This window comes from Quercus robur, chromosome 11 (assembly GCF_932294415.1).
Source record: "Quercus robur chromosome 11, dhQueRobu3.1, whole genome shotgun sequence".
In the NCBI taxonomy this organism is placed as follows: Eukaryota; Viridiplantae; Streptophyta; class Magnoliopsida; order Fagales; family Fagaceae; genus Quercus; species Quercus robur.
The window spans coordinates 23,715,186-23,729,696 of NC_065544.1; positions in this window are offsets into that span (position 1 = coordinate 23,715,186).

The following is a 14,511-nucleotide window of genomic DNA, read 5'->3' on the forward strand; positions in this document are numbered from 1 at the left end:
AAAAGAGTGAAGTCCAGAGTGTGAGGACTAAGTGCTGCGTGAGTGAGAGCAAGCAAAAAGAGAAGAGAAAAATAGATAGGGTAAGAGAACTTACACAGCGAGAAAGAGAGCAGTAAATGAAAAGAAAAACAGAGTTTTTTTACTCAAGTTGTATCTCTAAGTGTTGTAATATCTATTTAATATAGTGAAATTATTCAGAGTTTGTCCCGTGGTTTTTCCCTTCAAGGATAAAGAGTTTCTACTTAAATCTTTGCGTTTTTTGTATGGTTGTGCTTCCACTGTGTTTACTAAAATTTATTCACAGTAATATAGAATTTTTTCCAACATATATGAAAGACAAAACTTAGGTATAATATTGTAGGTATTGTTTTCTAGGTTTTTGTAAGGTTGAATTTATTCAACCATCTAATTGGCTTTATTCCGTGCCAAATTTGCTTGTAATTCAGTATTTAGTAACCCTGTATTTAGGTGGGATTGTTGTAAGGGTAGTGAGTGAGATAGTGTGAAGATTGCTCAAGAGTGTGCAAGAAAACAAAGTGTCGCGGCTGGGACTCGCGACTGGACTCGCGGCTTCAACCCGCCAGAAGATGCACACGTACCAAGCATGCTGGAAGATGAACAGTCATGCTAGCTGGAGCACTACAGGACAAAACAGGACAACTGGCCATACGGTTAACTCGCGACTGGAACTCGCGACTTAGTCAAGCCGCGAGGTCAAGCCGCGAGCCACCCCTGTTTTGGAAAAACCTGACGTTTCGCATTCCACTCCTCTTCAGTATAAATACCCTTTTAACCCACGATTGAAAGAGAGCTTCCAGAGAGAATTTTGAGAGAGAAACCCTAAAGAAAAACCAGATTGTTTCACCCACAATCTCTACCTTAGAGTCTCATCAAAATCCCTCACTCTCTTCCTCTCCATTGTCAAATCCTTGAGAGGCCATTATACCAAACCTGGTTCTCACCACTATCATCTTTGTGAGACAGACGTTTGGAGTTCTGGGAAGCAGTTAGGAAGGAGCCAATCTTCATTGGTTGATGCTACGGTGTAGTAGCGGAATCCGGAAAGCTAGAAAAGAAAAAGGTTCGGCGCAACCTCGTTGGAGCAAGAAGCTTGGAGGGCTTAGGTGCATTGGGTAGATTAGACTTGGAGGGTCTATTGCTGTCCTTGTATCCCAACTGTATTTTCTAGTGGATTGATTACCGCTTGGAGGGCGGCGGAGAGGTTTTTCGCCGAGGTCTTCGGTTTCCTCTTCGATAACATATCTGGTGTTATCGCTGTGTTTGCATCTTCCTTCCTCTCTATCTCTGCCTTTACATTATCTGCTGTGGTTTATTTTGTTGTGGCTTAGATAGTTGTTTAATCAATACCATGTTATAGCATATGTTAAGTTTCCGCACACTAGTTGTTTAACATATTGCGTGTGTTGATTAATTTGGTTTTTGGGGGTCTAAACGTTCAAAAGTGTTGTTGTACACGTTTTTTGAACTTTCAGTTTTCCTTTTAAGATTCAGCCATGTGGCTACATAACTAAAAGATACATTTTTATCTCATGAGAAAAAATCTACATGGCAAAATCTTAAGAAGTGTACCTAAGGAACAACATTTAAGTATTGTATTTAAGTCTTGCCCATATATAAATACCATGGATATATGGTAAAAAATGGTATACATAAAAATGAATACCATAACTCTAATACAATTTGTTGGTCCCAAATGTTAATGGCAATCTCTTTAGGACGGTGATAACAAACGCAAAGTAGTATATCTGCAAAGTGAATAATATGTCGAAACAAATTAGAGTATATATATAGTTTTGTAGCTACAGGATTCAAAATTTCGCTCCAGCAAGTTAGGAATGTCATGCAAGTTTCAAGCTGAATAGACAATTTTAAAACTTAGTTAAGGCAGAGAATTTTGCACGAAACTCACTTGAAATTCAGGTGAGCGAGTTTCCAAACTTGAGAGAAATTAGTTGCTTTAATTCTCTATTGTTCCTATTTGATTACCCCTCTTTGTATCTCATAAAAACCTGTGAATTTACACCTTAATTAGAAGTGAAGAGTGAGAAAGTTATCTATTTCATTAGAGTGAAATCCATTGTAGTCTTTATACCTTCACCCTCTCCAAATTGCCTTATCTATTGAGAGGAGATTCATGCCAAACACCTTGATATCCTTTAGTAATTATGGATTAATTGAAGCTTGGTGCTAAAAAACACACACAATGTAGAAGCAATCAAAAGAAATCTTCAAGAGGTCTTGAAGTATCCAAGAATTTGGATTTGAGGTTAGAGTCTCAGCTTGAAGCTAGTGAAGAGAATGGGTTGGTGCAACTAGTTGCTAGTAGGTGCTAGAACTTGGATACACTTACACCTACTTAGAACTTGCATACACTAGTGTTTTTCAAAATATGTAGAAATTACGTTTATTATGTCCCGTTTACTAAATGGCTGATAACACGTCTGTTTGACTGGTTTGGTTGCGATTTTTGCAGTGAACTTTCGATGGAGTTCTGCAAAAGAACCTGAGGAGTAGCAAGGGAATTACTTAAAGCAATATCAGAGAGCTAGGGCTGGAACCTTGTTATATTAAGAAGGCCATAGATTTAGAAAAAGGTTTACAAGTATTCGTTGGAAACTTATACCCAAATTGTCCACTGTGTTGGCACTGTGTTGAGATTGCAAATTTTTGGAATATTCCCAACGAAAAAAACAAAAAAAAAAGAAGAAGAAGAAGAAGAAGAGTTTTTATAAAGTTAATTTAAAAATAAAATCATCATACAATCACTTTTAAAAATCAAATAAAAAAAGAGAAATATTGTTTCTATAATATTTTCATAACAAATCCTAAATAGTAGATTGTTATAAGTTGTTATTGGTGAGCAAAAAAGAAATTTCAGTGGTAAGTTCAAATTAGAACCAATAACACTTTATTACCTATGACCAATAACAGCTTATAATTACCTTAGTTTTTCCATATTAGTCAAATATTTTGTTTAACTAATTAAAAACTTCTTACTTATATTAATTAATATTTTTGGAATTAATTTTGTCTTTAACCCTATATGTTAATCTTCTCCTAAATAAATTCTTAACACACACTCGTGTATATATGACAGTAGATCTAAACATCTTCTCTGCTTATACTTACTCTTTCTTCCCTACAGCATCTATGAAACAAACATTTTTAACCATGAATAATGTCAAAACTAGACTTAAAAAAGGAAATCTTAAAAAAAAAAAAAAAAAAAAAAAAAAATCTTAATCTTGTACATTAGTGCATTACATATGTAGGAGCCCAAAAATGCAAAACCCACTTAGAATAGTGGAATCAGATTCTTTAGGCCCTGAACAATTAATTTGTTAGAGTATGAGCTTGCAAGGTCAACTTTAATGCGTTATTATGATCCAGTTATAGGGTCAATGGAGTTAGGGCTTTAAGAATAGCAAAAGATACACGATGATAGGGAAAAAACACTTCCTCGCATTTGGCTGAGGAGGCAATGTTCATAAAAAAGTTCAAGTTCTTGATACAAGGTCCTATTCTTGAGTTTCTGTTCTTTTCTTCAATGTTCCATCCTCTCGTAGGAGGGGTTCCTTTTCTTTATATAGTCCTTTGGATTGCATCCTAACCCTTTACTTGTACAGCTAGGGGCCTTCCTTCGGATGCTTGTCCCATCAGAGCTATGCTAGAGGTGGTAAACTGTGTTGCAAGTAGTAAGACCACTGTTCAAGAGTCATTCCTTCATTAATGATGCCATCTAAATTGGTATAGTGCATTAAATGTAGAGATGATGGCTACTTTATCTGGATATTTCCTTCCTTCTTTGCTCACTTGTCTCTTTCGCCTCCCTTGGTTTCTTGTCTTCTGGTACCGTCAGCTTGCCTCAAAATTCCCAAGGAATGCTTGCTCCTTAGGCTCCTTGGGGGGTCGGTCTCTTTATCTTTCCTCCTCGGGCTCCGACCCGCAGGTCGAGCCAGGATTTGATGTGCATATGGCCCTTTTTTCCTCCTTGGGCTGGGCCTTCAGTTCCTACTCCATACTCGGTTTCTCCCCTCCCACAACATTCATAATCAATAATAGATTATTTCAAAATTTAAATGAAAGCTGAATTTCATTTCAAAAAGTCATTAATTTTAAATGAAAAAAGAAAAAATTATTTTGTTTATAGTTTTTAACACTTAATTTATACTAGTTTTAATTTTTTTGTATTAATTTAGTTCGAATTTTAAAATATTTTCCATTAAAAAAAAAAATCTCATGTTTTCTCCTCAACCAAAGTTAAATTTCTTACGTCACCCCTAACTCGAATAATTATTAGATATGTTTATGAATCTTTACGAGAAAAACATTACAAGAACCGCTATTTATTTGGTTCTGGATAGTGATCTTTGTATTCCCAAATGGCTGCAACTTTTCTATTATTTTTAACCGTTATAGGCCTGTTCGGCCACCCTTTTTTTTTTTTTCAAAATAATATAATATAATATTTTATGAATTTATTCTCAAAAAAAAAAAAAAAAAATAGTGCTTCAACCCCGTCCAAAAAGGAAAAAAAAAAATCAATGAATTTGTTTGGATACTTTTTTCTATTCCTATAGTTATATTTTTCTTTTTCTTTTTACCTATCACAACTGGCCATTAAAATGCCTTAATGAAGATGTTAGGAAATATGTGATTCACTTGTTAAACATATGTCACTATTTTGTTGAATTGGCTAATCCTTTGACAAAACACACTTTACTTGTAATTGGGTAGATCTAGGATGTGTTTAATACTTCAAGAAACATGTTGTTTAAGTCTAGTACTAAAGCCATCAAGATTGGACCAAGAAACAAGTGAAGAAAAGCTATTCACTAAAGCTGGACAGATAGCTCAACAGCTGCTCGACACCTCTCGACAGCTAGGCTATCTATCGAGTTCTTCAGTTGATTGTTATGACAATCTTGACACCTCTCGATAGCTGGTGGATCGATCGGGAAAGCTCCCGTCTCCTCAACAGCTCCTCGATAGCTTCTCGATAGCTGTATCTGTCGAAGTTTAAAGCTCGACACCTCCCAATCCATTGAGGTTACGGGAATTCATATTTCTAGATCTGATTTTCAGCCCAAACTTATGTATTTGTGTAGAGTTTCATTTCTCACAACCCTTGACATATATAAGACTTATTTTAGAGGTCGTCATATAGGGGAATACAAGAAGAACACAAGCAAAAGGTGACCGATGCCTTATTCTCTCTAAAAGAAGCTACTGCGTCTTTACGCCTTAGGGTTTTGTAACCAAGTACTTCTTGATCTTCATTGTTGATTAAGTGAAGAACTTTGCAGCCAACATTCTTCTTCTTCTAGTTGGTGATTAAGTCGCATACTAGGATCCTCGCAATTGGTTAGTCACGTACTGGGATTCGCACATCAAAAGGTGGCATTCATATATTGAAGAGTTCAGAGGTTCTAAAGTGGTAGAAGGTTTCTACTGTGAGTTCATCTACGGGGATTGTAGAGTCTAGGGACAAAGGTTTTGTACTAGATCTGAAACTTCTCTTTACTATAGTGGATTGCTCTTCGGGAAGGTTTCCCCCCAGGTTTTTTTTTCTATGAAATTAGTTTGTTTCATTGGTTTTCCTGGGTCATCATATCTTGTCTTATTTATTTTTCCGCTACATGATTTTGACATGATATTGATGTTTGTTTGTTTTTAACAAGTTTTATTCATAATAGATCTAATTAACAACTTGGGTTAAAAACTTGTTAATTCTATCAACCGGGGTCTAAATTTCCCAACAAGTGGTATCAGAGCAGGTACACTCTGATTGGATTAATTTCCTAAGTGTGATCCTTGACCCCTAATGTCATGGATCGTGGAAAATCTCTTTTGATTCCTCCTTTATTTGATGGAACTAATTATGCGTACTAGAAAGTTTGTATGAAAGTGTTTTTGCAGGCTCTAGGTGAGCAGGTATGGCAAGCTGTTGAAGTTGGCTGGATTAAACCAAAGGAAACACCAATGGATTGGGATGATGTAACAATCATAGTCGCAAATTTCAACAGTAGGGCCTTGAATGCTTTGTTTAGTGGGGTGACCAATGAGGAATTCAAGAAAATATCATCCAGGGAAGTTTCCAAGGAAGCGTGGACCATTCTTGAGACTACCTATGAAGGTACCAAGGCAGTAAAGACAGTGAAGCTTTAAAGACTCACTAGTAGTTTTGAAGAAATAAGGATGGAGAAGGATGAGACCTTTGATGAGTTCTATGCTAAACTTATGGATATTGTGAATTCTGCCTTCAATCTTGGAGAATCTATTGCAGAATCCAAAATTGTTAGGAAAATCCTTAGGTCTCTTCCTGAAAGATTCCATGCCAAGATTACTGCCATTGAAGAAGTGAAGGATATTGATCAAATTCCTTTGACTGAGCTTATAAGGAACCTTCAAACCTATGATATGGGATTAGGCTCAATAGGAAAAGGTGGAAAGAGTAAAAACTTGGCTCTTAAGGGTATAGAGGAAGAGATTGAGGACTCTAGAGATGAAGATGAAAGTGAAGATGAAGATGATGATGAGGATGAGTATTTAACCTTCATAACTGATGAGATTATCAAGCTTCTTCAGTTCAGGAAAAAGGATAAGGGTAAACCTCCTAGGAAATCTAAATCATTTAGGAAGGGCAAGAATGAGAAACCCCCCATCCAATGCCATGAGTGCAAAAGTTTTGGTCATATGAGGATAGAGTGCCCAAACTATGTCATGAAGAAAAAGACCAAGGAGTCCAAAGATAAAGGGTTGGTTGCTACTTGGAGTCATACTGAGAATGATTCTTCTGATGAGTATATGGATGAATGTAGTCACGTTATGGCCTTTGCTACCTCAACCGATAAGGTGGTTTTGGAGAGTGCTAGTGACAGTGAGGATTCTTCTTCTGATGAAGTACCCAAGAAGTTGACCCTTCAGGAAGCCTATGATAAGCTATGCACTGAATTCATAAAATCTAAAAAGACTTCTCATCTTTGTAGAAAAAGGCTTAATGAGGTAAAAACTGAAATGGCTGATCTATTAGTCAAACTAGATGAGACTACAAGGTTAGTTGAGACTCTTGTTGTGGAGAACAACACATTAGAAGAGAAGGTCAAGAATCTTAAAGTTGAGCTTAGTCAAGCTAGAACTCAAATAAAGAGGATGTCTAGTGCAAAGCTTGATGAGGTATTGAGTGCTCAAAGGCCTAGTTCTGACAAGACTGGCTTAGGATATGTTGTTTCCTCCAGCCTCTCCTCTTCCATGGCTTCTAGATCAAGGATTGTCTTTGTGCCCCAATCTAAGAAAGGTAATAAAGGTATGAAATCCAAAACTAATCTGGCTAATTCTAAATTGTGGTGTTTCTGGACACATTCATCCTAATTGCTTTAAGTTGTATCCTTATAAGCAATTGTCCAAACGGTCACAGGTTTCCTCTCAAGGACTTACTCCTTTGTTTGGAGAGTTATTAAAAGTTTTGAGCTTTTTAACTCAATTTCAGGAGAATTTTAATTCTTCTATGTCCTTTAGTAGACATACTAGGACATATGTCTTTTCATCTTCACACCCAAAGACTCATGCTGTGTGGGTGAGAAATGAGCCTAAAATTTAATTGTCTTTTCTGTTTGTCCTACGCTTTAATTCTTTCTATCTAAAGTATGACTCTCTTTGCTTGATTTCTTATCTGCTTTGGAATCATGCTTTCATGCATCTGCACCCTTCTATCATGCCTTCATGCATATGCATCTTTCTTTCATGCTTTCATGTTGTTTGTTTGTTTTTGTTTGATTGTTTAGTCTTTATTTTGTTTGTTTTTCAAAATAAAAATTGAAAAATCAGAAAAATATAGAAACAATGTGTGTTTTGTGTACATTGGTACTTGTGTATCTTGGATGGCCATTGAAACAAAGTTTTCTAAACTTTGTATCTCTTGTAGCTTAGATGAGCATCTTTATGCACAACTAAACAAGTGAGCTTTATGGCTCTTATTTGTGATGAGTAAGATTAAAAGTCATTTCTTGTACTTAACACTCGTATCACTCTTTTTGACGGGTAGGACTAAAACATCCTAAGAGAAAGGCATAAATGACCATCTCACCACTATTGCCCGCCAATCATAATATGACATTTGTGTGCTTCGGTATAGCAAAATTGGAATGTCAAATGCTTACCATCATTGAGTATTTTCTTTTCTATCTCTTATATACCCATGCATGATTTGCTTAAAAGAAATATGTAAAGAAAAATAAAAAGAAAAAAGATAAAAAAAAATGCTTTAAATATGATTGCAAGCGTGTATTTTAGGAGATGTGGGAGTTATAGGATGTACCTCGAAAGTGATAGTCCCCATCAAACAGTTATAATTATGTGTGAGTTAAAGTGATTTTCTCATATCTCAAATTGTCATAACATGTATACACTTATGCAATCTTGCAATGTTTTTTATACACAACACGCAATATTCTTTGCTACTCTTGATTCATGTGCATGTACAATGTGATTTGGCCATCACAAGGTTTTACATGTGTTAATGTTTGCTCACTAAACTATCTTGACTTGTTTTTGAAAAATAAAATATATTAGACTTGTTGTATGTGTGTGTGTGTGTGTGTGTGTGTGTGTGTGTGTGTGTTTTGAATCTATGTGCTTAACATTTTTCTTGTTGAGAGATTTGTTTTTCACATGTTTTGCATCTTTCGTTTATCTTGTCATTTATAGCATCTTGTTTCATTACATTCATGCATTTTTATGAATTCTTTGTACCTCCTTGATCATTCTTGATCATCTTTATGTCTCTCGGGTGAAACTTTCTAGCTTCTTGTACCCTTTGTCAATCATGACATAAAGGTGGAGAATTTGTGGAGAATATGTGGTTTCTTTTTAAGATTCTACATGTTAGGGGGAGAAATACATTCCTTGTAAGGGGGAGATGTGTTTCATCTTGTTAGGGGGAGTGCTTACTTCCTTCTTCTTGTACCTTGGGTCTTGTGACCATTTTTGACATACATTCTACTTATCTTCTTTATATGTTGATGTATGTTTCTTTCACCTACCTCTACATGTGTTGTTTCTTTTCTATCAGCATACACATGTTTCTTATATATTGTATGCAATCTATTATTTCCGTTTCACACAAAGATGCCTTGATGAGTTTTGTTTAAAGTGTTTCAGAAATACAGGTTGTCAATGTCTACTTGCATAAACTCTCTTCTTGCAAAGTTTTTCAAGAGTTTGTATTAGGATAGATTTTATTGTATTCAACAAGTGAGTATGAGTTGAATGATTTATGACTTCTCTCATATGTTCATTTGTTTGTTGTGGTTTTGTCACAGATTGCCAAAGGGGGAGATTGTTAGGACATATGTGATTCATTTGTTAAACATATGTCACTATTTTGTGTAATTGGCTAATTCTTTGACAAAACGCACTTTACTTGTAATTGGGTAGATCTAGGATGTGTTTAATACTTCAAGAAACATGTTGTTTAAGTCTAGTATTAAAGCCATGAAGATTGGACCAAGAAACAAGTGAAGAAAAGCTATTTACTAAAGCTGGACAGATAGCTCGACATCTGCGGACAGATAGCTCGACAGCTGTTCGACACCTCTCAATAGCTAGGCTATCTATCGAGCTCTTCAGTTGATTGTTATCGCAATCTCGACACCTCTTGATAGATGGTGGATCGATCGAGAAAGCTTCTGTCTCCTTGAAAACTCCTTGATAGCTTCTTGATAGCTGTATCTGTCAAAGTTTAAAGCTCGACACCTCCCGATCGATCGAGGTTACGGGAATTCAGATTTCCAGATCTGATTTTCGGCCCAAACTTATGTATTTATGTAGGGTTTCTTTTCTTACAACCCTAGATATATATAAGGCTTATTTTAGAGGTCGTCACATAGGAGAATACAAGGAGAACACAAGCAAAAGGTGATCGATGCCTTATTCTCTCTGAAAGAAGCTACTGCGTCTTTGCGTCCTAGGGTTTTGTAACCAAGTTCTTCTTAATCTTCATTGTTGATGAAGTGAAGAACTTTGCAGCCGACATTCTTCTTCTTCTAGTTGGTGATTAAGTTGCATACTGGATTCGCGCAATTGGTTAGTCACGTACTAGGATTCATGCATCAAAGGGTGGCGTACATATATTGAAGAGTTCAGAGGTTCTGAAGCGGTAGAAGGTTTCTACTGTGAGTTCATCTACGGGGATTGTAGAGTCTAAGGACAAAGGTTTTGTACTAGATCTGAAATTTCTCTTTACTATAGTGGATTGCTTTTCGGGAAGGTTTCCTCCCATATTTTTTTTTTCTATGAAACTAGTTTGTTTCATTGGTTTTCCTGGGTCATCATCTTGTCTTATTTATTTTTCCACTGCATGATTTTGACATGATATTGATGTTTTTTTGTTTTTAACAAGTTTTATTCATAATAGATCTAATTAACAACTTGGGTTTAAAACTTGTTAATTCTATCAACCGGGGTCTAAATTTCCAAATAGAAGATAATAGAGAAATGAGTAGAGAGAAGGAAGGGGAAAAAACCCAAAATAGAAAGGGAAGATTGAAGAAACTGGCTCGAACCCAACCCAATAGTAATATCATGGAGATGGAATTAACAAAAAATTTATCAAGCACAAAAGAAAGACTACGGAATGAGGAAGAAGCAACAAATGAGGGCAGGCAAAAGAAACTGTGTATAAGTGAGTCAAACCCTTTTGATCTAACGGCGGTGGCTGCAAGGGAACACCGTCGAGAGCCATGAATTCTTTAAGTTGGAATTGTCAGGGAATTGAGAAGCCCCAGTCAGTTTGAGCATTGCATGGGCTGGTGCAACAATGGAATCCCAAAATTGTCTTCTTGATGGAGATGAAGGTAGGCATCAGAAAAATGAAAAGAGTTAGAACTAGAATTGGACTCCCAAATGGCATAATTATTCCTAGTAATGGAAGAAGTGGGGGAATTTCCCTGCTATGGGAAAAAGACTTGGATGTTGAGCTAAATAGCTACACAAGGAACCATATTGACGCAGTTGTCACTAACTCGAGATCGGGGTTCAAATAGAGAATTACTGGTTTTTATGGAAACCCAGACACAAACCAAAGAAAGGAATCATGGAATCTCCTCCAATTCTTAAGTAATCATTATCAAATGGCTTGGGTCTACTTAGGGGACTTTAATGAGAACTTATTTGCATCGAAGAAACATGGAAGGCTAGAAAGACCCCAACAACAGATGGATGGCTTCAGAAGAGCAGTGAATGCCTGTGGCTTTCTTGACTTGGGTTTTGAAGGGCTAGAATTCACTTGGTGCAACCGTAGATTGGGAGAAGGAAGAACCTAGTTAAGACTGGATCGGGTATTTGCAACACCTGAATGGAGGGAGCAATACAGCCAAGCCAGGGTAATTCATGTTGTGGACTCAACCTCGGATCACAGTGCACTAATCTTATCAGACCAACAATACCCCCAAAGGCACAGAAAAAAGCAATTTCTCTTTGAAGCAACATGGACTAGGCATGAAAAATGTCAGGAGATTATACAAGAAGCCTTGAAAAGCTAGTTGGGTGTGCACTCACCAATTGAGTTAATTAGAGGGCTAAAAGAATGTGCTGATAATTAACAAAGTGGAGTCAAAATGACCTGGGGTTCTATTCAAAGAAGATTCATGGAAAAAGGAAGCTACTTCAAGAAGCTATTCAAGTAGACCGAGATGGAAGTAAAGCAGAAGAAATTGATTTTTTAAGAAAAGAAATCAATGAGTTGCTTGATGAGGAGGAAATTAGATGGAATCAAAGATTAAGAGTTGATTGGCTGAAACTGGGGGATATAAATACACAAGACTTTTACCACAGGGCTTTACAAAGAAAGAGGAAAAATGAAATCAGAGGGCTGTGGGACAAAAATGGGAAGTGGTGTGAAAACATGGGGGTGATAGCAAATATTGCCATTGATTATTTCTCGGAACTTTTCACAACATCCTTTCCAACGAAAGCTGTGAAGGTTGCTAAGACAGTGCAAAGATATATTACTTAAGCGATGAATGAGTAGTTGACAAAAGAATTCCAGAAAGAAAAGATCATCCAAGTCATCAGTCAATTGCACCCGACAAAAGCACTAGGCCCCGACGATATGTTAGCTATCTTTTACCAAAAATGAGTATTGACAATGTTCTTATTGCCTTTGAAATTATGCACTACCTGAAGAAAAAAAGAGACAAAAAAGAGGGCTATATGGCTATAAAACTTGACATGAGTAAGGCTTATGATCGTGTGGAATGGGTTTTCATTGAAAACAATTATGGTAAAAATGGGCTTCAATAATAAATGGATTAGCCTTATGATGAATTGCATCTCTACTATCTCTTATGCTATTATGATCAATGGGGTGACTCATGGTAACATAATCCCAACTAAGGATTTACGCCAAGGGGACCCCCTTTCCCCTTATCTATTTCTTATTTGTACAGAAGGTCTCACGGGCTTGGTTTTGGAGGCAACTAGAAACAATATACTCTCGGGTATATCCATATGCAGGGGAAGTCCAACCATAACTCACCTACTATTTGTAGATGATAGTGTGATTTACACTAAGGAAAATGGATAGGAAAGTAGGGAGCTTCAATCCATCCTTCAAAATATGAAGATGTAGCAGGCCAGAAAATAAATATGAATCCTCTATTTTTTTCAGTAAAAACACTGATGAAGAAACTAAGAAGGAAGTCATGGAAATTCTAGGGGATATGCAAGATGCCCAACCAAAGAAATATTTGGGCATTCCATCGCTAATTGGAAGATCAAAGAAACAAGCCTTCAACGAGATAAAGGAGAGAGTGGGAAAGAAAATGTCAGGGTGGAAAGAAAAAATCCTTTCAATTGGAAGAATAGAAATTCAGTTTAAGGCAGTAGCCCAAGCAATGCCCGCTTACACAATGGGATGCTTTCTTCTCCGATATAGTCTATGTGAAGACATTGAAGGGACGATGAGAAATTTCGGGTGAAGGTAACGAAACAATGAGTCAAAAATGGCATGGGTGGGTTGGTAAAAAAATGTGCAAATCAAAGCTAGAATGAGGTATGGGCTTTAGAGATATTCAAGCCTTTAATCTTGCCATGCTAGCTAAGAAAGGATGGAGAATGTTATCCAATCCCTCATCTTTAATGGCTCATCTATACAAAGTGAAATATTACCAAAATGGTGATGTGCTAAATGCTAGTCTTGGCAGCTGCCCCTCATATGCATGGAAGAGTATCCATAAGAGCTTGGAAGTGATAAAGCAAGGCACTAGATGGAGATTGAGAAATGGGAAAATGATTCACATATGGGACGATAAATGGCTACCGACCCCAACCACTTACAAGGTTATCTCCCCACAAAAGGACTTTGGTGATTTTCCAATGGTTTCGGCTTTGATTGACCATGATACAAAGAGATGGAGATGAGACAGGTAAGAAAGAATATTCCTGCCTTTTGAAGTTGAGACAATCTTAAATATACCAATCAGCTATCATGCTCAAGAGGATCAATTCATTTGGGTGGGTAATAAAAATGGAACTTTCACAATGAAAAGTGCATACTATGTTGCTAGAAAAATCCTTGAAGGAAATAGCAGGAGAGAATCATCTGTTGGAGACATGGGAGCTCCGTTATGGAAAAAGATGTGGCACTTAAATATACCAGCAAAGGTAAGAATTTTTGCCTAGAGGCTATGTAAGGATGCAATCCCGGCAATGCTAAATTTAAATAAAAGAAAGAGTCCAAGTAGAACCTATCTGCCCACTGTGTAAAGGTGATATAGAATCTATTGAGCATGCCATTTTTAAATGTGATATAGCTTGTTGTGTGTGGAAGATGTGGGAGGACTGCCCCATTAGCCTAATGGACATCAATAGGGATGTTTTAGATCTGGCCATTGAAATTCTCCACCAAGGAACCCAAAGGAATCTAGAGAAGTTTTTGGGAGTGGTTTGGAGGATTTGGTTAAATAGGAATTAGGTAATTTATGAGGAAAATGGAGTACCGGTAGCTCATATTTGGGGATCTGCAGTTCGTATAGTTGAAGACTGTAAGAAAACAGAGTATTACAGTGTAATGAAGCTAGAGAGAGAGAGATGGAGAATCAAGATTGAAGAAATCTGAGATCTTTCATTAATTAACAAAATGCATTACAAAAGGTTTATATAGCAGAATTAGCCAAAAGAAAATAAAATAACTAACTCTAAACTAATTCCAAAATATGCGAATCAACTATCTACCATTGATCATCACATTACACCACTGATCATCACACTACATGTGTCCATACATACAAACCAACTAATCCAAGACTAAAACTATAGGTCATATCTGATGCAATAGCCGTTTAGTGAAATAGCAAATTCATCCACAAATGCTCTACTCCAATACTCTGCCACTTTGCCTGATCTGGTGACTCATCTTGAAATGCTTCCATCTAACTTCTTATCATCTAAACTTTGACATTCCCCCTCAAGATGAGAATCTGAACTGTTGCT